Source organism: Sus scrofa, chromosome 1 (genome assembly GCF_054392235.1).
Source record: "Sus scrofa isolate SSC_HxYL_T2T_F1_AM1 chromosome 1, Sscrofa_HxYL_maternal_Yorkshire_Landrace_v2.0, whole genome shotgun sequence".
Classification (NCBI taxonomy): domain Eukaryota; kingdom Metazoa; phylum Chordata; class Mammalia; order Artiodactyla; family Suidae; genus Sus; species Sus scrofa.
This window is the reverse complement of record NC_139383.1, coordinates 240,648,054-240,674,439: the sequence shown is the minus strand read 5'-3', so window position 1 is coordinate 240,674,439 and position 26,386 is coordinate 240,648,054. Positions and strand designations below refer to the sequence as shown.

General features: G+C 40.1%; 1 protein-coding gene across 9 annotated transcripts in view; it reads left to right on the top strand.

Annotated features, from left to right (window-relative positions):
* The window catches only part of PRUNE2 (prune homolog 2 with BCH domain), a 372,059-nt gene that overhangs the window by 123,549 nt on the left and 222,124 nt on the right, over nucleotides 1–26,386 (top strand). The gene's annotated exons all lie outside the window — the stretch shown is intronic.

The window sequence follows — 26,386 nt, the reverse complement described above, 5'->3', positions numbered from 1 at the left end:
TAGGGAACCTGGTTTAGTGGGTGCCTGGGAATAGCGTGGGAAATTTTCAGCCCTAATTTTCCCTGGGTAAGACCTCACTGAACTCTCACATTTACCTTGTATTTTAAAGAACTGCTTCTGTCCCATTTATTGCATAAAGCTTTCTTGCACTGTTGTAGCCTTTACCACACCAAGCTGTAAGACATGACACCATCTAAAGCAAGACCTGAATTGAAAAGAAGGATGGTACAGTCCAGTGTTCTTCCCAGCACCTCCTTGTATCCCCTAATGGAAATCCTTTTCTCCAGTAACATGTTAGTCATCTTTACACGTATTTTAATTCTCTTTGGGCATCATCTGTCTTTAAAAAGCTCTTAATTTTTTCCCCTTTACTTGGTGTCAAAACTTTCTCTTTGGGTAAACCATCACTTAGCCAAAAGGTGTGGTATGTGCAGAGCAGCTGCCCTGAAGATTTTGAATATGTGACAAACCTCTCCAATGATTGTTGCCTTAATTCTGTCTCCTCCAGTGGTGATTTGGTTCCACATTGTCCCTGTGGTTGGTGCATGTTCCAGAGACAGGGTTTCGTCATGGAAAAAGCAGTGGCTACAGGGACTAAAAAGACCTGGATTTTAGTGATTTCCCTTCTACTGAGAGATCCCCGATCCTTTTTGGGCTTCTCTTTCTTCAGTTGCAAATGGGGAGCTGGAGCTAGTTCAGCAGTTCCAAACTAGGAGCTCTAGTACATCAAGATCTCCCAAGACAGGAATTAATCTCAAAACAAGTAATAGTATTCCATGGTAAATAAAAACTCTCAAAACATGGAGTCCTACAAAGGAAAGAGAAAATTAAAGGGATCTCTGGGATGGAAAGATTGAGGAACAAGAATCAGTTTTTATTTAATTTTCTTGCAGCACTTTCCACATAATTGGCCAAATTATTTATATCTCCAAGCCTTGGTTTTCTCATCAGTAAAATGGGGACAGTCCATCCCACTCTTTCCCCCGCTCCCCCTTGGCAACCACAAGTCTGTTCTCTTTGTGAGTGAGTCTGTTTCTGTTTTGTGGCTCATTTGTGCCATATTTTAGATTCCACATATAAGTGATATCATATGGTATTTGTCCTTCTCTTTCTGACTTACTTCACTTAGTAGGAGAATCTCTAGTTGCATCCATGTTGCTGCAAAGGGGCATTATTTCATTCTTCTTATGGCTGAGTAGTATCCCATTGTGTATATGTACATCTTCTTAATCCATTCATCTGTTGATGGACATTTAAGTTGTTTCCATGTCTTAGCTGTTGTGAATAGTGCTGCTATGAACATACAGGTGCATGTATCTTTTTCAATTATAGTTTTGTCTGGATATATGCCCAGGAGTGGGATTGCTGGTGATGATGTTTTTAATTAAGCTAGCCCCAACTAGATTATATGATAAATGTCCTTAACTCTAGAGTGGATTTAGGATTGCAGTGAACCCAAGGATGGACTGGTTAATTCCCACTTTTTTTGGTAACTGTAACACGTGTGTGCTCTGTGCAAGCTCCTTAGCTGGTTATGCCATCCATCAGCGGATAGCATCTGGGCCAAGCCAGAAGTAGGTGAGTGGGGAGCGGGGGGGAGGGGGGAGAGAAGGATGAGGGAAATATATGAAGACCAAAGTCTCTGGAACAGAGAGCAGCATTCCTGGTACGTGCTGTTTATACCATACATACTTTCAGTGATGATTCCACTTAACCAGGACTTATGTGCCTGGCATTGTGCTAAATACATTGCATACGCCATGTCTTTTAACTTGCTCGCCCACTTTATCTCTTGGCTAAAGCACGTCACAAGGCCAGTCCAGATTCAAGGGGTGGAGAGATAGACTCACCTCTTCTCTTTGATGGGAGAAGCCACAAAGTTACATTGTAGGCACATGGATAAAGGGAGAGACTATTTTTGCAATCAGTTTGCAACAGGCTCTATAGTATAAATAGTCCAGATTATGTATTTCCCTGGGGTAACTTGGGTGCCCAAGAAAAGGAGAGTCAATGACCAGGTGCTTCCCAGCATCTCGAGTCCCGTCATTATAGGCAGAGTCCAAGAGGCAGTGAAACTGAAACATGGCCCAATTATTCAGTGAACTCAGGAGTTGTAACTATTTAGAGAATTTGGTACTTTTCTGAATTAATATGGGTTCTTATGGGTTCTTGCTTCAAAACAAGCCCCAAGCTAAGGATGTCACTTGCAACCTGTTATCTCAAAGCTCTGCTGAGCGCTTCACAGTTAGTGTAGTACCTCAAACTGTAAATATGTCCATCAGCTTTTCCAGGGGAGAGAAAATGAGAAATGAATCTTAACTTCTAAAAGTAAGCAAGGCCACAGCTTATCAACTCAGAAAGAGAGTTGGTCAGACTGAATGAGTAGTATTATCCAAAAGGTGGGATGTTTTGTGTTGTAGGAGATAAGGTGATATAGTAGGCACATGACTGGAGGTGGTTCATTACATGTTTTTTCTATTTGTAAGTGACACTGGTTTGCCAGATTTAGTAGTAATGACACAGTTTTCACTCGAAATATATTTGATTTTATTTTTAAAAAAAGTCATTTAAATGTGGGTAAATAATAGAGGTTATCTGTAGATGGGGCAAAAATCTAGAAGATGGTACATGAATGGTTCCTAATAGATGGAGATGTGTTCAAAGGCTTGGAGAGATAACCTCCTCATTCAAAGTGAGAAAACTGAGGCTTGGAAGAGGAAGCAAGTAGCTGAAAGTATATCTAATAAATACCAGAGCTAGACATTCCAACCCAGGCATCCTGTCTCAGAATTTGTTTTCCCTCCATTCTAGTAAACTGCTCATTCCCTCTAAGTCAGCAGCCCCAAACAAAAATTACCTGCAGATGCAAATACATCTTATTAGAAGATGTTACAAAATGAATAATATCTTCCACCATTCACCATTAGGCACTTTACATGCTTGGTGATGAGAATGGTGGTTATATTTGTTATACATCGATTGATAATTCACCTCGGTATTTGGGGTGAATTGCCTCATGATTGTTTTGTAGACTCACACTATAAACAGAAATGCCAGAGTTTCTGTATGGCTCAATGGATTAAGAACCCAACATAGTGTCCAAGGGGATGCAGGTTCCATCCCTGGCCTTGCTCAGTGGGTTAAAGATCCGGCATTGCCGTGGCTGTAGCATAGGCTGGCAGCTATAGCCCCACTCTGACTCCAGTGAGGAACTTCCATATGCCACAGGTATGGCCATAAAAAGAAAAAAAAAAGAGAGAGAGAGAGAGAAAAAGTAAACAGCAATACCTGTATACAGTTGAAATCTGTAATATATTGTGACAAATATTGAGACAAATGTTACCTTTTAAACACATTTTTGTGCATCTGTATTGAATTAGACATTTTTTAATCAGAGATCATATCTGTACCCTTCCAAGAGTATGTGAAAATGAATATTTAAAAACAAATATATATAGAATGAAGCACCCATAATCCATGTTACAGTGTGGATGAACCTTGAAAACATTATGTCAGTTGAAAGAAGACAGTCACAAAAGATCACAAATTGTTTGATTCCATTTATAGGAAATGTCCAGGGAAGGCAAATCCCTAGATACAGATTGCAGATTGGTGGTTGCAGAGCTGGAGATACAGGTGGACAATGAGAAGAAACTGCTTAATGATACAGGGTTTTCTTTTAGGGTGATGAAAATATTTTGGAACCAGATAGTTTGAGGGTTGTCTGACATTCTGAATGCCACTGAATTGTTCACTTTAAAATGGTTAATGGTTTTTATTTTGTTTTGTTTGTTGTCTTTTTTTCTTTCTTTTTTTTTGGGCTGCACCTGTGGCATATGGAAGTTCCCAGGCTAGGGGTCAAATTGGAGCTACAGCTTCCGGCCTATACCACAGCCATAGCAACGCGGGATCTGAACCATGTCTGTGACCTACACCACAGCTCACAGCAATGCCAGATCCTTAACCTACTGAGCAAGGCCAGGGATTGAACCTGTGTGCTAGTCAGGTTCATTTCCGCAGAACCACAACAGGAACTCCATAGTGGTTAATGTTATGTTATGTGAATTTCACCTCAATGATAAAATCCCAGGTATATACATAAACATATGTATTTAAATTTACTCACATATGTGCCCTCTTTTATCTGTATACTATTTCTCACACTTTTTAGTTTTAGGACCCTTTAATGCTCTTAAAAATGAGGATGACAAAAGCTTCTATTTATGTGTTACATCTGTCAATTTTTCCCGGATCAGAAATTTAAGCGGGGAATTCCCATTGTAGCTCAGTGGTAGTGAACCTGAGTAGTATCCATGAAGATGCAGGTTTGATCCCTGGCCTTGCTCAGAGGGTTAAGGATCCAGTGTTGCCATGCGCTGTGGTGTAGATAGCAGATGCGGCTCAGATCCTGTGTTGCTGTGGCTGTGGCGAAAGTCAGCAGCTGCAGCTCTGATTCAATCCTTAGCATGGGAACTTTCATATATGCCACATGTGCGGCCCTAAAAAAAAAAAAAGCAAAAAGAAATTAAAATGGAAAAATTTAATATTTGCTTATTGATTCATTAAAAATGACAAACTCATTACATGCTAAAAAAAAAAGCATATTTTACTTAAAATAACCCTATTTTCCCAAAGAAAAACATTGAGTGAGAACCAGCTAACTGGCTCATAATTTCAAGAATCGCACACTCCTTTTCCTTTAGGACAACCATTGATCTCCAGAATCAACAGAAATACTTTATGTCTGTGTCCTATTTTACCACAGAGTATTAAAAGGTTTGTTTACTCAAGGTTTGAAATTTTATTAACTTAATATTTTTAAATGTTTCATCAAGAACATTAAGTGAAACTAGCGATGGTGTCCTACACGGTTATGGCTGTAAAGAACGCATGGACTGGAGTGTCCCCTGTGGCGCACAGGATCAGTGGCATCTTGGAAGCGCTGAGATGCAGGTTCCATCCCTAGGCTGACACAGTGGGTTAAGGTTCCGGCATTGCCGAAGCTTCTACGTAGGTTGCAGCTGAGGCTCAGATCTAATCCCTGGCCCAGAAGCTCTGTATACCTCTGGGTGGCCAAATTCCCATTGTGGCTCAGTGACACAAACTCTACTAGTATCCATGAGGGTACAGGTCCAATCCCTAACTCTGCCCAGTGATTTAAGAATGCGGCATTGCTTTGAGCTGTAGTATAGGTCAAAGACAGAGCTGGGATTTGGCCAGCTCCAATTCAACCCCTAGCCCAGGAACTTCCATGTTTCCATATGCTGTGGGTGCAGCCCTAAAAAAAAAAAAGCCTGACTGCCAGTCTGTCTTAGTGCCACCCCTTGTTTCTTGCCATGGCCCCAGTTTTACCCCTGTTGCTTTTGTTACAGGGTGTAAATGTCTGCTCAGTGAAAACGCCCAATAATGTCTTCTTATTTTCATGAAAATAGGTAACTTCACCGAACCTCCTGAAAAGTGTCCCAGGACTCCCCAGGGAAAGTGTCTGAAAACCACAAATGAAAGACTCTGGTTCCTCACAGTAAAATATGACTCGTGAATTATAAGTACTTAAAACATGCACGGCTTTTTAAAATGGTAGACCTCTTTCTTAAGAGCCATCTCTACAGTAGAAATGAAAAACAGGGTTCTGTTTTAATCAAATCTGAATCCTTCTGACACAGTCCCACGTCTGGGCCTTTCCTATACTCTTTGCTCAGAATACTTCTTTTCCAGGAGTTCCCATCATGGTTCAGTGGAAACGAATCCAACTAGGATCCATGAGGATGCGGGTTCAATCCCTGGCCTTGCTCAATGGGTTCAGGATCTGAAGTTACCTTGAGCTGTGGTGAAGGTCGCACCACATGTCCTACATGGTTATGGCTGTAAAGAACCATGTGGCTTGGATCCGGCATCACCATGGCTGTGGTGTAGGCCGGCAGTTGCAGCTCTGATTTGACTCCTAGCCAGGGAACCTCCATATGCTGTGGGCGCAGCCCTAAAAAAGAAAGACAAAAAACAACAAAAAAAGAATAATTCTTTCCCAGATGTGTGACATTCCCTCCCTCACATCCTTTGGGGCCTTACCTACCTATCACCTCAGGGAGCTTTCTTTGGCCACCTTTTCTAAAACATTGTCCTCCCCCAGCGCATAGGCTTATAAACATGCAATTTCCTTCTTAGTATTTATCCCTACTTCATATTTTATTTATTAAATCTTTATAATTTTATTTTCCCCTTTAAAATATAATCTACATAAAATCAGATATTTTCTTCCATTTTGTAAACAGCTCCTAGCATACTGTCTGACACATTGAGGATCCGTAAATATTTATCAAACGTTGTTGAATACAGTGTAGCTAAAATGCAGCTGTAAACATTTATCATGTCTTAGGAAAATAGTAATACAGGGGCAATCCCAACACATATTCCATGCAACGTGCAATAGAAAAAGGGGTTTGTGATACAATAAGTTTGTAGAACATTCTCTCTCTCTGTCTCTCTCTCACACACACGCACACTCAAACGGAAATTTTCACTGAACTAACATGAAGCATCTGAAAGGCAGTGTAATACAGACATGAATATAAACACTGTTAAATTCAGTGTTTTCCAAACTTCTTGCTAGTGTTATCTGGAACTCTAGTTCTCTGGGGAATTCTTTCCAATACACATCCTCCTTGCTCACTTTCCAGTATGATGGTGAAGGTCAGTTTCGAGAAAAGCTAGGGATTTGCCTGGTAAACCCTGAGGAGCTATTTCAGTCTAAGATATTATCATTCGTTCATCCATGTGGAAAATAAAAATGTTTCATTTCATAATTCTTGATTTTATGTGCTGGTAAAACATTTTGGTGATATAGAAGACTTAAAGAGAAGTTTGTTTTCATATATTTTAAAATATATACTTTAAAATGAGAGTAATGCCTTGCACTTCAGATTGGTTTTAGGTAGGTGAGCAGGTGAGGGTTAATTAGAACAAGGACTTTTTATAGTTTTAGAAGAGAGCTTGCTCTAAAGCCTGATGGCACCTGTCACAGAATCAATTAAGCCCAGAGGAATGAGTGCTTTCTCGGCTTTAGCTTTTATGGATCATAAAGGGAGAATATTCCCACAGACCACTTAATAATCTTATTTCTCATACGGAATCCTTACTGTACACCTTCTAGCTTTAGAAAAGTGGGTGATCTGCCCTATATCTCAGAAACTAGTCAACAGAGTGTTGCTTTGGGATTTGAGAACTCTAGATACTGGGTCATTTCTGGTCCTAAGTAACTTCGTTTTGTAGGTAGAAGCTCCTCTTGACCTTGGATGAGAAAAACCAAGCCAGGAGGGCAATCACATCTTCATAAAGAACATTGTGGTTTACTTTCCTGCTTGGGACCTTCTTGCTCCCTTCCTCCAAAAATTTCCCACCTCCAAATCTCTTAACGTGTCCATGTGCTTTAAGAGTAGAGACTGTTCCATTGCCCTTACCTTTTCCTTCTTCTCTTCAGAATTTAAGGAGAAATTTGGTTCTCTAACCGTCTGCACTGTCCTTGAGGTCTGTTTGCATTCTGGCACTCGGAGTCCTCAATGCCTTGCATCTCCAGCGGCCTCAGGGACTATCTGATTGACCACAGTGCTGACCTTCCTTTTGTGGAACATACTTTCTGAGAAATCAGCAGGACCTGCAGCATCTTGCTGATGTGGCTATTGATCCCCACTCAGCTTTGCTAAATAGCTTGATCAGCCCAAGAATCTGTCAATAACAACGCCACTGCTCACCCCCCACTTCCCACTGGGTCCAGAGTCCCTGAAGAGTCACAATATATCTTTACACTGTACCTAAGTGGATTTTGTTTTCTCTCTTGAGCAAGTGTATCCACTAGACAGCTATTCTTTCCAAGTCCCAGTGACTGGAAGTGATATTTAGCAGTTGCTTACCTCTGTAAAAGCCTTTAATTGTACATTATTTATAACCCAGAGAAAAATTTCCTTTCTCAAATAGTTGATTATTTATTTGACCATACTTGGTTACTGTACTCTTCTGTCTCAAAATTTTTACAGCATTCATTATACAAACTCGGGAGAAAGACAACAGCCAAGGGAGATCTCTTTGAGCAGTATGATTGGAGGGCTTCCTAAAGGGTCACCTTAAAGTCTTGAGGGCAGCAATACCTGGAATTCCATTAGAAAGCCATTCCTTTGATTTAAAAATAGTTAAAAATGCGTAGGTTCTCTTATAAAATGCAGGTCCCCTGGGATCCCTCTTCTACACCCATGTTCTTTTGTAGACTTGTTCTAGAGCATTCAAGCTGAAAGGAATCTTAGCGATCATATAGTCCAACCTCCTTATTTTATTTTTGTCTTTTTAGGGCCGCACCCTGAGCATATGGAGATTCCCAGGCTAGGGGCTAAATCAGAGCTGTAGCCACTGTCCTGCACCACAGCCACAGCAAGACCAGATCCGAGCTCCATCTTCGACCTACACCACAGCTCATGGCAACGCCAGATCCTTAACCCACTGAGTGAGGCCCAGAGTCGAACTTTTGTCCTCGTGGATGCTAGTCAGATTCGTTTCCACTAAGCCACGATGGAAACTCCCTCAGTCTCCTTACTTTAGAAATGAAAAATCTAATACTTAATAGATTTAGGATCAGTACTGTGTGTCTCCTGCCTCTTTACCTAAAAGAAAGCATGTTGTGTCTTATGGTGTCCTGAGGAGACAACTTTCTTTCAATCGTGTCAACCTATATTAAATTCCATGCCTAAATATATTTCATGTTGTAGTTCCCGTCGTGGCTCAGTGGTTAACAAATCTGACTAGAAGCCATGAGGTTGCGGGTTCAATCCCTGGCCTTGTTCAGTGGGTTAAGGATCCGGCGTTGCCTTGAGCTGTGGTGTAGGTCACAGACACGGCTCGGATCCGGTGTTGCTGTGGCTGTGGCGAAGGCCGGCAGCTACAGCTCCGATTAGACCCCTAGCCTGGGAACCTCCATATGTCATGGGAGCGGCACTAGAAAAGACAAAAAGACAAATATATATATATATATATATATATATATATATATATATATATATATATATATATTTCATGTCATGCAGTTTGATTAGCATTTCTCTGGAGTCACCACCATTCAAAAGATAGCAGGCATTGGGGTAAAATTTGCTCTTGGATTTAAGTCACTTCCAAGATCCAATGGTGATTTTTAACTAGTGTGGGAAGTAGCATGTTTGGGTTCAGCAATGTTAGAAACAGAAGCACTGGAATGGTGGGCAGGCATGGAAGAGCTTTTTCCCTAAAAATGGAAGAGTGGTTTTCCTAAAAATGGTCCAGTGGTCTCTGGCCTCATCACCCCCCATCCCCCACTGCCCAGTGTAATAGGTGTGTCTGTGCGTGAGGGGAGGAGCCTTGGGCATCACAGAAAGAGGAGATAAGTCAAAGGATGGAGAGGGAATTTTTTTTTTTTTTTTGTCATGTCTTTTTAGGGCTGCACCTGCGGCATTTGGAGGTTCCCAAGCTAGGGGTTTAATGGGAGCTGTTGCTGCTGGCCTACACCAGAGCCACAGCAATGCTGGATCCGAGCCACGTCTGTGACCTGTGCCACAGCTCATGGCAACGCCGGATCTTTAACCCACTGAACAAGGCCAGGGATCGAACCTGCAACCTCTTTTTGGTTCCTGGTCGGATTCATTTCCGCTGCGCCAGGATGGGAACTCCAAGAGGTAAATTTTAAAAGGCAGTTGTTCATGGAGGTTGTCCATGGAATCAGCATCTCCCATTGCTTGCTGTGGAAAAGTCCTGAAAAGTGTGAGGGAAGCTGGCCCCAGAGAGTGGCAGTGATGTGTCCCCAGTCCCTCTGGCGGGGGACATGTGTGGGCCAGGGTCGCAGAGTGCTCACATTCCTAAGCAGATATAACTGTTCCTCGCATGTATAGAAGTATCTTTGACAGTTCTCTGTAATTCACCCCCAGTCAAATCCAAAGAGATTTTGAGTTCTGAGTATTAATTGTACATTTTAATTTCCATTTAACCATTTAAATGTTTTTTTTTTTCCCTAAAACCCAAGACTACCCCTCTGTATCTAGGTGAATCATTTCTCTTGAAATGGGTTTTTCACACAGACTTGCAGAAATGATTTCCTCTATCTCACAGGAGGTAGGAATTTCTCTTAATAATATGTCCTACAGGCATCACATTCACCCAGGGAACTTGCTAAAAACACAGGCATCTGGGCCCCCCTTCAGATCTGCAGATGGGTCCAAGGCTGTGTGTTTTTAAAAGCTCTTCTTGCCTTGTGCACTACCCTGTGATTGTAGTGTCCTGTTTGAGACACTTGTCGGAGGTATGTAGATAGGAAAGAAGGATGGTTAGGGGTGTTATGGGAGAGCCCCTGGACCCGAGTGACTCATTCATTCATTCATCAGTGTTTATTGAGCACCTATTCACCATGTGCACAGAGTGTTGTGGGTTTGAAGCTTTACTCATATGAAGAAAGTAGATTGTATGCATGTGGAATTAGGGTCTTGAAATTGGTTACTGACATGTTGGTGCTAATTTATTGTTAATTAATGCAGCCCCCAGGCACTATAGTACTCCCTCCAACCCCTCTTTCTGATCTCATCTTGTGATAGTTAATACATTCTTTCAACCACAAGCTCTTTCTACTCTTTTTCCTTCATCTCTCTTTTTCTGCTGTTCACATACTATCTGAGGTATTGCTTTCATCTGCAGTTCTAGCATTATTCCTATGATATTTGAATCATCTTATTAGAATTTATATGTCTGGTGCCTTTGAACGTTAATTCTCAATTACTCAGTAATGCCAAATGGAGCTCCAGTGACAGGATGGAAAATGTCGACTGTCTTTTACCGATTAGAATGACCTAGGAATAGAACTCACATTTTAAAAATCGTTTTCATTTATCATTCATGTCAGGAAAATTTAATAAAGCTCTCTTTAATCTTTAACTTAATGGCCATCAGACTCACTTTTGAAAATGGCTTATTTTGTGTTATACTTGTGGCTTCTCTCCATTAGTAACAATAAAAAAAATACCCAAGACTGGTTCCAGGTATTATGCTTCCCAATGTTGCTTTCACCTGCAGTTTTTAAATGGTTTTACTAGGAATCCTGTGAATTTCAAAGAAATTTATTATTGTTATTTTTTCAGTGTAACAGGTGAGACAACTGAGACCTAGCTTGACTAACAGTTTGCCGTAGTGATTATATTTTTTGATATTTATTGCAATTGCTACTTCATGTGACCCTGGAGGCAGCAGGCTTTCCTTCCATTTAAAACTCCAAATGATGCCACAGCCAAAGCAGAAGCTTTACGTGCTGGTGTTGCCTTTTGGTACTCATAATTAAGATGGCATTTATTTGTACTAATAATTCAGGATTACATCTCCCTAATAGATGTACTGAGCAAGCACCACGGTGACAAGATAAGTTGCCTTGTTTTGTTCCATATGTCTGTGTTCTAAGTATTCCATAGTTTTAATTGGTTCCCTGCAGAATAACATTCACAAGCATATGGTATGGAAAATGCTGACTGCTTTTGTTATCATGTATTTTAGGGCTTGTGGTGGCCCCTGTTCACTTGGCCCTTAATTGTGATCATGAGGTTATTGAATGCACTTCCTGGTGTACTTTTTCTTAACCTGCCCATCGAGTATTAAATGCCATCAGTATAGTCTATCTGGTAGCCTGTGCCCATTTGGGCAGAAAACTAATTCACAAAAGCTCTTATTGTGGACTTGTGCTGCAAGATGCCTTCTCCCTCCTTGCCTCACATGTGGTTTTCAAAGGCGCTGCAAGGCTGCTTGCAATTATGTTTCAGAGGAGGATGCGCTGTTTGGAGCCTGGAAGAGCCAAGAGGCACAACAGAGCTCTCTGGCGCCTGTTTGGGAGATTTACCAGCAGTTTCTTGAAAAGGAATTACAAATGTGAAATTAGACTCATGGGCTGAAGAGGGGACCAGCTGTATTTTTGGATATCTGAGCTACTTTGATACTTGGGTGGTTTCCTTGGGGAGTGCTATAGCAGAGTGCAGCTGAATTATTAATATTTCTGAGACTATGCAACAAAGCTTTGTTTTTTAACCTTTGTATTGTGGAAAATTTCAAACCTATACAAAAAAGGAAAGCATTGCATAAGGAACCCTCAGTGGACCTAGGACACTTAGTGTATTAGTTTCCCAGGGTTGCTGAAACTAAGTACCAAAAGCTGAGTGGCTTGCATTACGGAAATTTATGGTCTGATAGTTCTGGAGGCTAGAAGTCTGAAATCTAGGTCTCCCAAGGTCATGTTCCCTCTGAAAGCACCAGAGAAGCATCTGTTTATGGCCTCTCTCCTGATGCCTAGCAGTCTCAGGTGTTCTTTGGCTTGTAGACGGTCTTCTCCCTGTGTCTTCGTAGCCTCTTCCCTCTATACGTGTCTCTTGGTCCAGATTTCCCGTTTTTTACAAGGACATGGTCATATTGGATTAGGGCCCATGCTAATGACCTTAACCAGCTTAACTAATTACATCTGCAACAACCTCATTTCCAAATAAGTTCACACTCTGAGACCCTTAAGTTTTAGAACCCCAGCGTATGATTGAGGGGACGAAACCCAACCCATGATACTTATCTTCAGTAATCACCAATGTTTTGCCAATCCCTGTTTGATCTGTTTCTACATCATACATGTACAGTTTTGTTTCCTGGGGTATTTGAAAGCAAATCAGAGATATTGTGCTATTTTCACCTGTGAAGTCTCATTTCACCTGTATCTCTGACCAATCAAGAGTTTATAGGTGTGTGTGTTGGTGTGTGTGTGTGTGAGTGTGTGTGTATGTGTGTGTTTCCATAATCATTGTGTTCAGAGGTTTTTCCCCTAATGAGAAGCATGGAAAGAACAGTAGAGGCTCCTGCCACCTCTCAGCCTGGGAACCTCTCACCTCTCATTTCTGGGTGAAAGACCTTCTTGGAGAAGCTTCCTGACCCTTTCGGGCAGTTAATGCTCCTGTCCTCTCTGGACCTGTACTGATTTTCAATGACCTGTAACATATGAGTAATCTAGTGTTTTTGTAGTAGGGTGCAGGAGAAATGAAGACAGACTGGGTTTTGCACCTCATTGCCCTGTTCCCCATCCCCCGTTCTCTATAAGGAGAGACTTTTCTGAGGTGCAGGGAGAGGGGGAGGCTGGGATGAGGAGGCCTCAGTTGGAAATGGCTGCAAGTGAGGGCCAGTCCTCCAAAGGATCCCCCTTCCCATTGGCAAGGACTCCAGTGGGTAGGACATGGTGTCTGTGGTTGCTGGGTGGAGCCAAACAATAGAAACTTTCTGAATATGCTGTTGTCTGTGCTAGTCTGTATAAATGTTCATTTTTTTCATTTCTTACTGTAACATTGCCTAGAGCATAATTTCTTCAGATTAACATTGTAATTCATGTTCGTTCCATTGGCTCTGAGCTAATCAAAAGTTGACCAACCGTGGTGATTTTATGTATTTTTTACTTTTTATTTTTTTAAGTTTTATTGAAGTATAGTTAATTTACAAGGTTGTGGTAATTGCTGTTTGTACAACAAAGTGACCCAGTCACACGTATACACTTATCCATTCTCTCTCCGATGACCACGATGATTTTAAAAACATGCATGAAACAGCTTAGGAGGCAGAGTAAGGTAGGACTGTGCAGAGCCGTGGAGGCACAGGGTAACCCCATACAGTCTACATCACTGTGAGCCCACAGATAGGGAAGCAGCCAAATGCATGGCTTTGGGACTCTCAGTCCTGGGGCACTTACTTCTGACAGTCTAGGGCATCAGACCTCCTAACTGGGGGCTGATAAAGGTCTCCTACCCAGGATTCTCAGAATTTTGTGAAATGATGCCAGGATCAGAGAAACCACAGCAGTGGCTCTGCAGTTGTTCTGGAGACACCATTCACTTTGAATGCATGCAGATGGCGTCCCCTGGGGTTGTGGGATTGCGGGGTGCTCTCTGCCCGCACAGTTAGTAACTGGTTATTGCTACTTGGGCTTCTCTTTCCACTTAGTTGGGATTTGCCCACCAAGCGAGTGGGAAGAGAGGACCATCTCTCCCATCTGATGGTCCCACAGTCTGTCTTTTCTTGCTCCCACCCCACATTTTACTACCCGCACCCTCCTCCACCACATCCGGAATCAAAGATTAACCATCAAGGAGTTTTGTTTTGTTTTTTAGAGTCTCCTCCCCTCTTTTCCACCCTGAGATTGTGAAGATCTTGAGATGTTAGTGAATTAAAAAGTCACACGTCTCTCTCTCTCTCTCTCACACACACACACACATACACACACACACACTGGAAATTCTTGTTCTCTGTTTTTCCTGTGATGAAAATTTATATTTAATATGATCTAGGGGTTCTTAGTTGCTTTATGCTTCTGAAATAGATATGAACAAACCACCACCACCACCACCAAAATTGAGAAGGGAATATAAGGCAGGACTTTGATTGATTTGTGAATATAAACAGTACTTTCGTAATCAGTTCAAGGTCACTGTTAAGATGCTATTATTCACAGGAATCGTCAAACTATAGATTCACTTCCGTAATTGTTGTTTGGTAAGTAGTTGAAGTAAATAGAAGACTATTTGCTTCTATATCAGTACTTCCAAAGGTTTCATATCTACACAGGGGGCAGTGGGTTTGCAGTCGTCGAAAGGTAGAAGTGTTAGGTTACTAAGAGTTTCAAATATTTGAAATTATCAGTGCAAATAGACACCACAGTATTAGGAAATTAAGATGTAACATTCTGGTTATAATTGAAATTTTAATCTTCTGCTAAAGAAATTACTCAGAAAGAATACTCAGAAAAAGTATTCTCTTAAGTAAAATAAAATGGTAAGAAAATTTGATTAAAATTTCCTTAATTAAAAGCTTTATGTAATTCATCATTGAACACAGCCACAAGCCCACCTTGAACAAAGATTTATTTTACAAGATGAGTGAAAAATTTTAAAGGCTGATGGCATCCATTTTACAGCTGTTTATTATGGTGAAAGATTTGGCAGTCTAATGCATTTTATTATGCATTTTTAAGGTTGCCATAATATTTTTAAACCTTTCTCATTTGTCATTCTTTGGATTTTTTTATTGAAAGTATAATATGACACCTATTTCAAAATTAACAAAATCTTCCTCTAATATAACAGCTTTCTTTTGTATGTGACTAATTTATTTAAAATGTCAAGACAGAACATTTTGTTTAAATATTTTGCATTAAAGGTAGCTTTTTCTTGATCTATTCAGTTGATGATGCCTGTTAAAATGACACAAGTAAAATTCAAATTGATATATTGACATTTTTCCATGTTGAGGGGCTGTGTTTGGAAGATCCAGGCAGTTCTCTCAACAGAAGAGAGCAGACAAAGGGAAAATGTCTGAGCAACTGAAACAACTGAAACAGAGCTTATTTAGTGCGTAGAACCATAAAATCTTATTTTCCCAGGATTGGAAGAATCTAATGCTTAGAAGACTGACAACTTGATTGGGAAAGCTTATTCTTCTCAGAGGATGATACTTGGTTAATGATAACATGTTTGTGCCATTAAATTAGCAGTGAAATAATACAGAACTTATATACTCACATATTTCTCTCTCTTCATCTATACCTCTATGCCACAACACTGTTCTATGCCACGAGGCATGTATTTTAATACATCTTTCTTGAATACCCAACTGTTCCTTGCCAGGTACTGTTTCGTTTTGAAAAAAGTTTTCTATTTTGCAGAAGGAGAGAGAGAAAATGAGAGGTCACTTGGAAGGTGAGGGTTCTTCTGTCACTGAAAAACACACAGTGTAATAAATAATGGCATCATTAAAAACTGTCACCTTCGTGAAGTACAGTAATTGCTCTGCATATCCCTTGTCCATTTCCCTATGAACCTGAATACCTGCATCTTGCTGGAAATGCATCTCCTCCTGCCTGCTTCCAGCCACTTATCTGTTCATTACTGTCACGTCTGAGAGGCTTTCAGACATGCCAGGTGTGTGGTGTCACCTGCCTGACGTCCGTTCCAAATACAGACACTTACACGCGTGAGTATTAAAGCCATAGATCTTCCTTATGACAACAAAAAGCTGACTGCAGAAAAGCAAAGCTTCTGGGAACAGTCTTCTGAGCACATCTCTTGGTTTGTTCATGGGAAGAGAAAACCTGACTAATTAGCTTGAGCCCTCCCAGTCTGAGGGAGAGGAAATAATTAAAGGGTTTGGAGCAGCCACACAACCACTGGCTTTGGAAGAGGCAATGTGGTTAAGAGGGCCTGATCTGAGGCTCACAAAAAAAAAAAAAAAAAAAAAAAAAAAAAAAGAAAAAATTCTGGGAACTTAATGTAAAGCGCAGAAGCCTTTTTTCCTTTCCTTTTCTGTAGGAGCAATGAAAGAAAAATGAAAATACTTATGAATCACAATTTTTCCAATAAAAAGAAAAATATTTTCATCAAGGAAACGTAAATGCCTACAACTTTTAGCAACTTTAAAGAGAACAATTGGGAATTCCCATCGTGGTGTAGCAGAAACGAATTGGGCTAGGAACCATGAGGTTTCGGGTTTGATCCCTGGCCTCGCTCTCTCAGTGGGTTAAGTTTCTGGTGTTGCTGTGAGCTGTGGTGCGGGTCACAGATGCGGCTTGGATCTGTTGTTGCTGTGGCTGTGGTGTAGGTTGGCAGCTGTGGCTCTGATTGGACCCCTAGCCTGGGAACCTCCACATGCTGCAGGTGTGGCCCTAAAAAGCAAAAAAAAAAAAAAAAAGCAACAAAAGTTAGGACTATTACTTAATACATATTAATCTTTAGGGCAAATCTGAGAAGTAGTAAGCAGAACCTTCTAATTTTTTTTTTTTTTCAGATTGATGTATTTTGAAGCTCGGTGGACTGATGTTTCCCATCCCTGGGCAAAGTCCCTTGTCCTGGAGTGCTTCTGTGAGGGGTTCCACTAGGGATTGTGTCAGTGACCCTCATGGGTGGGCTTCTCTTTTATAGAATACACTTGGTCCATGTCCATCTTCTAGTGCAGCTATAAGGGGAAGGGGTGGCTAAACTAAAGGGATGTTAGCTTCTTAATTTTTGCGTAGATGTTAACGGTAATGTCACTCCCTCCTTATTCCTGTACGCACCTGATTCAAGGGGTTATTCGTCATGATGGACGCAATAAAATGGAGCAGGCCTGAGAGTGTGTGTGGCTGTCTCAGAAGCCAATAGCATGGGTCTGCGCAAAGATGAGTATCTTATTTTTCAGAATGTTCTGTGTTTTTAGTGGAGAGCCTTGAAAATGTGTTTGGATGGATAGAACGTGATAGGTAAAGTGAAGTAGTTTAAAAGTAGTCATTATACCTTTTGTTATTATCGATCTTATTCTCTGTTCTTGATATGTTACTATAAAGTTTTACAAAAATGCTTAGTGCAAGTCATATATTTACTAGGAGTCATTCTAGGTTTTCCATTAAAATGGAGAAAAAACAATTTGTAAAGACACCCCCCCCCCATTTACACCCACCTTGTGTTCAAAATGCATTTCTTTCCATGGATGAGGAAAGTAAAAAAACAAGGAAGCAGGTCTGAGTGCTCTAGTGAATCATGATTGAAATCACCACTGGGGGCTATTTTTCCACCTTTTAAAAATTGTTTTTTACTTACTGCAGCCAGGGTAAACATTCGGATACGGGCATGGAGGAGCATAGGAGTAGCATGAGGCTGCTTAGATGAAGAGGGAAAACAGCCAACCCATAAAAGCAAAGCAAAGCCAGTGCTCCCGGTTCTTTATTTTCCTCCAGTAATTTTCCTGATACAAAGTTAAGCTGACAGCCCTTGGAAGTCTCACTGATTTAGCCCTAAATCCCAGTTCCACTGAGAACATTTCCTCTGATTACATCACAAAAGTTTCCACTGGAGTTGTGCTATGGGTTGGCTTTTTGAGGTCTAAGAGGATTTGATTTTCCTTTGTTGTGCATGGATGCTATCAAAAATGCTGTTGTTCTCCTCCACCCTCTCCCCATATGAAAAAGATAAGAAAGAATGTCCAAAAAGGTGTGTGTGAGCCACCTGTGAGAATCTGTGGACAGGACCACGGTAGAAGATGAGGGCAGTGAAAGGCACATGGGGTGGCAAACAGACCATTTTTCCTGCTTGTGCTGTTCTGGTCTCAATCTAGGCTTTAGCTGCTCGTGAGCTCAGAATTTGGCCCATTCTTTCAATGGATATTTAGTTGAATGTTTTTACCAGGCACAGTTCTAAGTGCCGACTCACCTCTGTGGATGGAAACCAAAGGCATACTCTGCCCAGCTCCTCAGAGCTTCTACTCAGGGGCCCACGCTCTTCCTCAGACCTGATGAAGAGGGCTTTCCTCCATCCCTGCTCTCTCTCTTTTTCTCTTCCTCCCTCCTTTCCACCTTCCCTCCCTCCTACTTCCTTCCTCCCTTCCTTCCTTTCTTCTCTCTCTTTCCCCTCCTCCTTCTTTCTTTTCATTTTCTTTCTTTCCTTTCTCTCCTTCCTTCTTATAAACCTCTTTGCTTTATTGTCGCAGTCTCTAAGAGTTGCTTTTGATTATTTACATTTTTAAAAATACACTGCAAAAAAGCCTGAGAAGACTCCACGTATTCAACTCCCCGCTTGAGAAAATTCTCAACATTTTGTGAAAAGGGCATTCTAGATTTGAACATTTAATGACCTTTAGGGAAATCAGTTGTATGTCTCATTGTTATCCTTTTTATGAATAGACAATTGGAAGTAATTTGAGCTTTATAACACATTTTCCACATTTTGTCTCCTGGAAGACATGTAACTGCAAAATAGATAAAAGAGCATCATATGAAGTGTTGGAATTCCTTAGAAAAGCAGTGCCTTGGGGCAATCTCACCAGCTCTGATTATTAATACAATAAATATCCTTTTTGTCTTGAAATCATGTAAACCAGAATTTTTAAATTATTCCACAGTGGACACCCATTAACCACCTAAGTGCTGGGGACAGAGCTAAGTAACACCTCGCAGCTTGTTGCAGTTGAGCCGTCTGTGGGTGGATCAGAGCCAGGATTGGGCCTGCTTCACACACATGTACTAACAGCAAATCATGTTTTGACAGAGTCCACAGTGTATTACTTTCTACTACTTGAGACATTTAAAAATTATTACAACAGTTATGTCTTCAGAATAGTGAATAAATTAGAATGTGGAATAGTTTCAGAAGTTGTGTTTTAAGTCTTAAGAGGAAAGGGGAAAATACGTGATAAGTAATATGTGATAATATATGGTAAATAATAGTCATAAAATCTGTTACTGTATAAAATCATTTTAAAGCATTCTTTGGAACTTTACACCATGAGGTTGACAGAATGAATGCACATGCCATCATACTCTGCGGTGTGTGTGTGTGTGTGTAGACATTCAGAGAGAGACCCTATTACAAAATGAGCATCTGTTAAGCTTGAGAGAGAGATGAATGCTTGTGACCTGTAATGTACTTTTAACTTCTGGCTATTAAAAGAGTGTTAGTCCACAGTACTGTTACTTTACAAGAACACTGACAAAGAGACATAAAAATTGGAAGCTCTCTTCTGCCCAACTGTTATATCCAGTATCATTGTTTTCAGTAACATGTTGATTTGAACACCTACTGTGTGCAGAACACTCACTGCTTTAGGAACTCTGTGGGATGCCAAGTTCAAGATGTGGCCAAGGTACACAGGAACCCATTGATCCAGTAGAATTTGATCTCTGATATTGAATAGCTGACCCCCCCCCACCCAGTGCATGGGCGACTAGGAACTAGAGATTGCACACACCACAAATGAGAAAAGTTACTGTGTATTTTCATTTGTGTAATCGACTTTTGTATCTCCATACTCTGCAGCAGAAATAGAATATTGGGCCAAAGAGGTAGCATGTGCTTTAGGTGGGAGATGCAGTTATTACTCAGCTCAGACCTTTATCTCTTAGGTTCTTAGTGTCTCACCTATTAAAAATTGGCCTCTAGTTTTTGGTTGTACAATAGCATTAATGAAAGTCTTTTGAGCTCACTCTTTTAAGACATATATTTATTCCTGAATTCTCTTCATATATTACTAGACTGGCATATAAGGCATGTCATAAAATGTATTTTTTAAAGACAGAAAACTTAAAAGTATGAGATAAATTGGAGTGTTTGTGGTTTCTTCTCTTACTCTGCAGTCCACTACCTCACTTTGAAAACCACTGATGGGTTTCAATTGGGTGAGTCCCAAGCCCCTATCTAACTCTAAATTTAAGTAAATCAAATGATGTAACATTAGCAATTCCCTCTGAAATTGTACTTAATCTAGAATAAGTGCAGCAGTCCCTTTCAAAAACCAAATGCAGGTACATTCTACAGTTGATAGAAACCAGATGGACCTTGGAAGCTAATCATGCGTCCTCTTTAAGGCCATGTTCCCAAACAAGTCACAATATTCCTAGATTTTATTGAGGACCTACTAATTCTAAGTACCAGGGATGGGAATCAAGAATTTGCATTACAATAATGTCCTAGTAGGTAATCCTAGTGCAGTCCGCAACATATTACTGTCATTCATACAGAAACCACAGCACGTTTTTCTTCTGAGAGGCAGGACCCAGGAAGGAAAAAGCAGTCATGGGATGTAGTGGGGAAAATGCTGGAATACATCTTTCCAGGTCATTAGATATTGATCTAACTCATTTGTTTGGTAATAGCTGCTTTGATTCTGTTTTATGGATAGTCCATAATTTATCCAATGATTCCTTTGTTGTTATACATTGACGTTGCTTTTTTTCCCCCTCCATTACAAATGCTGCTTCAATGAACATTCTTTGGGATTTTATTGAATATCCACATTTAACAATGGATTTTGAATTATAATAAGGTCTTTTAAAATATCCATATTTATTGGTGATTTTATTTCTGTAGAATAGATGCCTAGAAGTGAAATAAATAAGTTGGATCAAAAAGTGTGAACATTCTGCATTTTAAGGGATACTATCAAATTACTCCCACATTGGTTGTTGTATTCCTTACTGCTGCCTACAGTCTAACCAGTGGTGGATGTTAGCACTCTCAATTTGTTGCCAATCTGATGGGCAAAAAAGAGATGTTTTATTGTTGGTCTAATATGCATTTCCATGACTACTAATGAGAATGAATTTCTTTCATTTATTCATTTTTTTTCTTCTGTTAATTGCTTGTTCACACTTTTACTGATTATTCCATTGGCTGTTTGTCCTTTTCTAAATCAATGTGTAATAACTTTTTGTATGTTAAGAATATTACCCCCCCTTTTTTTGCTTTTGTTTTTTTCAGGGTTGCACTCTCAGCATATGTAAGTTCCCAGGCTAGGGATCAAATCAGAGCTACAGCTGCCAGCCTACACCACAGGTCACTGCAACACTAGATCCTTGACCCATTGAGTGAGGCCAGGGATTGAACCCACAACCTCATGGATACTAGTTGGATTTATTCTGCTATACCACAAGGGAACTCCAGGAATATTATCCTTTTAACAGCAAGATGGTGCAGATATTATGCAAATATTATCTCCTACTCTTAACATTTATCTTTTATTATTTTTCTACAGAATTGAAGTAGCTGAATTATATATGTATATATTTTACTGAGATATAGTTTATATATAATATTTTGTTAGTTTCAGATGTATGACATGATTTGATATTTTGCACATATTGTGAAATGATCACCACAATAAGTCTAGTTAACATCCATTACTCTATATAGTTACAATTTTTTTCCCTTGTGATGAGAACTTTTATAATCTAGTTTCTCAGTTCTGTCATTCTTTTTGGTGTTGCTGTCTACCAAAATTTTGCTGCTTTTGAAGACACTTAAAGATGATTAATTTAATTCCTTAGATTTAAATTTAAGTTGCATTATCATTTTTACATGAGGCTAATTATTAAGAGAAATAAATGCATCCTAGTCAAGAGCTAGAGACCAAGGCACAGTCTGATTTGTATTACTGCAACATTTTCAGAAGGCATAGTAGGTAGATTGAGGAAAAGATGGTACAGAGTGTACCATTGCTCTTTAGTACTTGAAATAATAATGTCGTATTAAATAATGCATGCTTATTGCATACTTAATGCAATTTATTGAACAAGCTGTTCTATAGATGCCTAAGGCCAGAGAACAAAGTAATATCTTATTGATGTTACCAGAGTTGAATTTGTTAATAATATAGTATTTTAATTCATCAATGAGAATAGGATAAACATCCTAAAAGGATATGCAGCAAAAAAATTCACAAAAATATGTCCATATGAAGAGAGTAATGTTTAGCATCCATATAGAAAATGACCTAAAGTCTTCATAATGATAATAAATACAAATTAACATTGACACTATTTTACTTAGTATTAAGGTAACACTCATAAACACAGTTGAAGATATGAAAATCAGGTATGTCTGAAGGTAAAAATGTAAATTTCTATGACTTTTCTGTTAAGCGTTAAAATACTTACATTCTTTGACCCAGAAATATAAAATTCAGGGGTTTATCCTGAAGAAATAACTAGAGATGGGCACAAAGAGATTATGTTCCAGGAGTTCCCCTTGTGGCTCAGCAGTTAGCGAACCCCACTAGCATCCATGAGGATGTGGATTTGATCACTGGTATCGCTGAGTGGGTTAAGGATCTGATGTTGCCGTGAGCTGTGGTGTAGGTCATAGATGCGGCTTAGATCCCACATTGCTGTGGCTGTGGTGTAGGCCAGCTGCTACAGCTCCAATTCAACCCCTAGCCCGGGAACCTCCATATGCCTGGGGTGCAGCCCTAAAAGACAAAAAGACCAAAACAACAACAACAACAAAATTATGTTCCAAATATTCCCCATAGTTGTATTTATATTATCAAAAAATTAAAATAACTTAAATCTGCACCTGTAGAGAACTGAATAAATGATAATGATCCTTATTAAAGAATACTATATCCATTAAATGTCATAGTTATTCATTTATTTACTTATTTTTTCCAGTGGTTATTGAGCACCTACTCTGTGCAAAGCAATAGGCTGGGCAGTTGGGGTTACAAAAGCAAACATATTACTCCTGGTCATCACAACACTTACATTTTAGAATTTTTTAAAAAAACTCAGAATGCTGTTAAAAAGAAGAGGCTACAAAATATTATGTATAACATGATCACATTATTACAAAAGAGAACACTGATAAAAATATAGAAAAAAGTTGGAAGGAATATAGTAAATGTTCATACTGATTACTTTGGGTCTTAAGGGTTTTTTTCTTTGTGTTTTCACATTTTCCAAATGTTTTATAATGAACATCCATTATTTTATAATATAATTCACATTACTATTTTAGTATAAATTAACTCTACTTTTGTTAGTATGTTTACCTTAGGTGACATGGGTATAGTTTTCTATGTGTATGTAGCAGGGATGTTCCTTTTCATTTGGTCTTTAAAACCATTGCATTGCCTTTGACATCAGTCATTCAGTAAAAGAAACTCTTCTACGCTTTCTTTAAAGTTTGGTTATCTGCTAGGTGGTTTTGAATTCTGGAATGACTCTATTTGGAGGTCTGTCTTAGTTTGGGCTGCCATGACAAAATACCATAGACTGGGTAGCTTAAACACCAGAAATTTATTCTCACAGTTCTGAAGGCTGGGAGTCCAAGATCAGGGTGTCAGCATGGTTGGGTTCTGGTGAGAACCATCTTCTGGGCCTATAGACAGCTTCTTTCTCCCTGTGATCTCACATGGCAGAGAGAGATAGAGAGGTAGAGAAATAGAGAGCACAGGCACTCTGGTGGCTTTTAAGAGCTCTAATTCCATCACACGGGCCCCACCTTCATGACTTCACTTATGCCCAATTATTTTTCAAAGGCCTCATCTTCAGATACCATCACATTGGGGGTTAGGACTTTTGACATATGAATTTTGGGGGGGCACACAATTCAGTTCATAGCAAGGTCTAAGCAGAGCAAAAGGTCACAGACAGCAGAAGGCCAGAGATACAAAGGAAAGCCTTGTGGACCCAGATGTTCATCCACATGAGCCTAGATGGAAAAGGTTACAGTCTCAAGTCTGAAAAGAGGAAGGTCGAGGGATTATGAAGACCTATGAAATCATGGAGGACAGACTTCTGGGATAGGATATCTCTTTAAGCTGGAGGGAAGAAGTACCTAAGTGGGAAATTAAAAAGCTACCCTATCCAGTTGGTAATATATGGACACAGCTCTCCCCAAAGTGGAATAGCTGGAGAATGACAATATCTTAGGAAGCTATGTAGGATATTTCCTGTAGGGGCTTTTCAGGAAAAGTAAGGATTTGGGGGGACCATCCTTGACCTTTTATGGGTGAAGCTGTGGAGGGAAAAATAATGATGCTGTCCTCCAAAACTGTCCTTTGAAGACATTGTCAGTAAAGAGAATCTTAAATATAAAAAAATTAAATTCTGAAAGTAAAATAAGTTCTGGTCCAAATTATTACTATGATCCAGAAGAAGTGTCTAAATCACAGATGAGGTCATTCCTTTTTTGAAAACACTGTGTATTCAAGATGAGCAGCAAACAGTTTGAGCAAGATGGATTCAGTTGAGAAGGGCAAAGAATAGTTGAGTCAACGTCCAGAGTCCAGCTAAAAGCAGCCTGACTCAAGGGAGCTGGGGACCCAGATACCTACCCAAGAAAGGCCTCGAGCAGTAGGTGAGTTTAGCTTTGGTTCCCCTTCCACCTACCCCCAGTGGCCTCTGCATTTGACGATCTAGAAGGGGTACATGTGTACAGAATCTGAGCCATTTATGCTGAATTTGCTCAGGCTGACTCTCATTCCTCGCTTTTCCCAAATGAGCGATATTGAAAGAGGGCCTTCTTCAGCATGGCAAAGAGAGGCTGAAGGAAAATATTGTTGGAGTTGGTGGGGAAGGCAGTGAGAGGAGAGGCCATAGACAACATGTACTTGTCTGAGTTGATGAGGTTTCAGCTTTATCAGTAAGTGCGACAATTAAATTACCTCAAAATCGTCTGAGTCTCATCATGGAAAGCTTTTTGCCTTTTCCTATTTCATAGGTTTGTATTCATCCAATACGTCACCGATTAAATTAGGACATTTATGAGAAAATTAAATATAAAATGTCTATGTCCTGCATTTGTAGATTCTGGTAATTGTTTTTGCCTTTACACAGGACCTGAGGTACAGCTCTCAGAAGAAGTCAATTACTGCCTCCCAGTCACTTATGATTGTTTATTAATTAACCATTAGAAAGAAACTGTGGAATAGACTAGGTGAACATATGGGCCGGAGTGTTCTATTTGTCAATATCATGGAGGTTTTTTTAAAAGCACCTATGCTGGTTCCAGAAATTTTATATACACACATGAAACCCAGAAAGATAAACAAAAGCAAGAATAAAATACAAAGGTTTCAATTGGTTGGGAAAATCCCTTTGTTCTGGAGACTTTGCGTAGAATGATAAGCATTTCCTTCTTTCGTCTTTTTCTGACTTTTGATCGATGCTATGCTATCCCCTGCAGCATTCTTTCTCTCTTGGTTGCAACTTTTTTCCAGATAATAAGATTACAAGAAATTCAGGAAGTCAGGAGTTCTAGAAATGATCTTAAACTCAAAGCCAGTATCAAGAGGCATCTCATTGATTTACCAAGTGAACCAAGGATGTGTCTTTATCTGGCAGAGATCATCAGGGGGCTTTTGTCCTGGCCTTTGGAGGACCAGGTTGCTCTGGGCAGTTCCCCAGTGCCCTTTGTCCTTGCTGCTCATTTTGGCTGTGGTTCCTTATGCATCCTTTTCCTCCTTACTTTCCTGATGACTGTGGTTGGCATGGTGATGGGGACTCATAGGGACAAGCAACATCTAAGGTTTCTTACTACACATTCTGTGAGTTGTCGTCTTTGTTTTTTTCATGGCCATACCTGCAGCACGTGCAAGTTCCCAGGCCAAGGGTGGAAGCAGAGGTACAGCTGCTGGCCTACACCACAGCCATAGCAATGTCAGATCCAAGCTGTGTCTGCAACCCACACCACAGTTCACAGCAATGCCAGATCTTTAACTTACTGAGTGGGGCCAGGGATTGAACCCACGTCCTCATGGATACTAGTCAGGTTCATTACCGCTGAGCCACAATGGAAACTCCAAGTCTTCTTAACTTAGAATTGTGGCAGCCACAGGCACATGGGATTCTCCTGGGGAGGAACCTGGCCTCTTTCTCTGCCACCCAGAGCCAGCCTCCAAGGAAGAAGAACCCCCCACCCACCCGCCACTGACTGGGAGTTTGAAATAGCCAAGTCAACTGCCAGCTCTTTTTTGTGCCTGGGTTTCTTTGGAGATACCATCTGATAAATTCAGGAGACTTTTTTTCTCACTTCTTCATTTGCTGGTTAAGGATAAGGGACTAAGGAATGCGCTCTGCTTTAGTGTC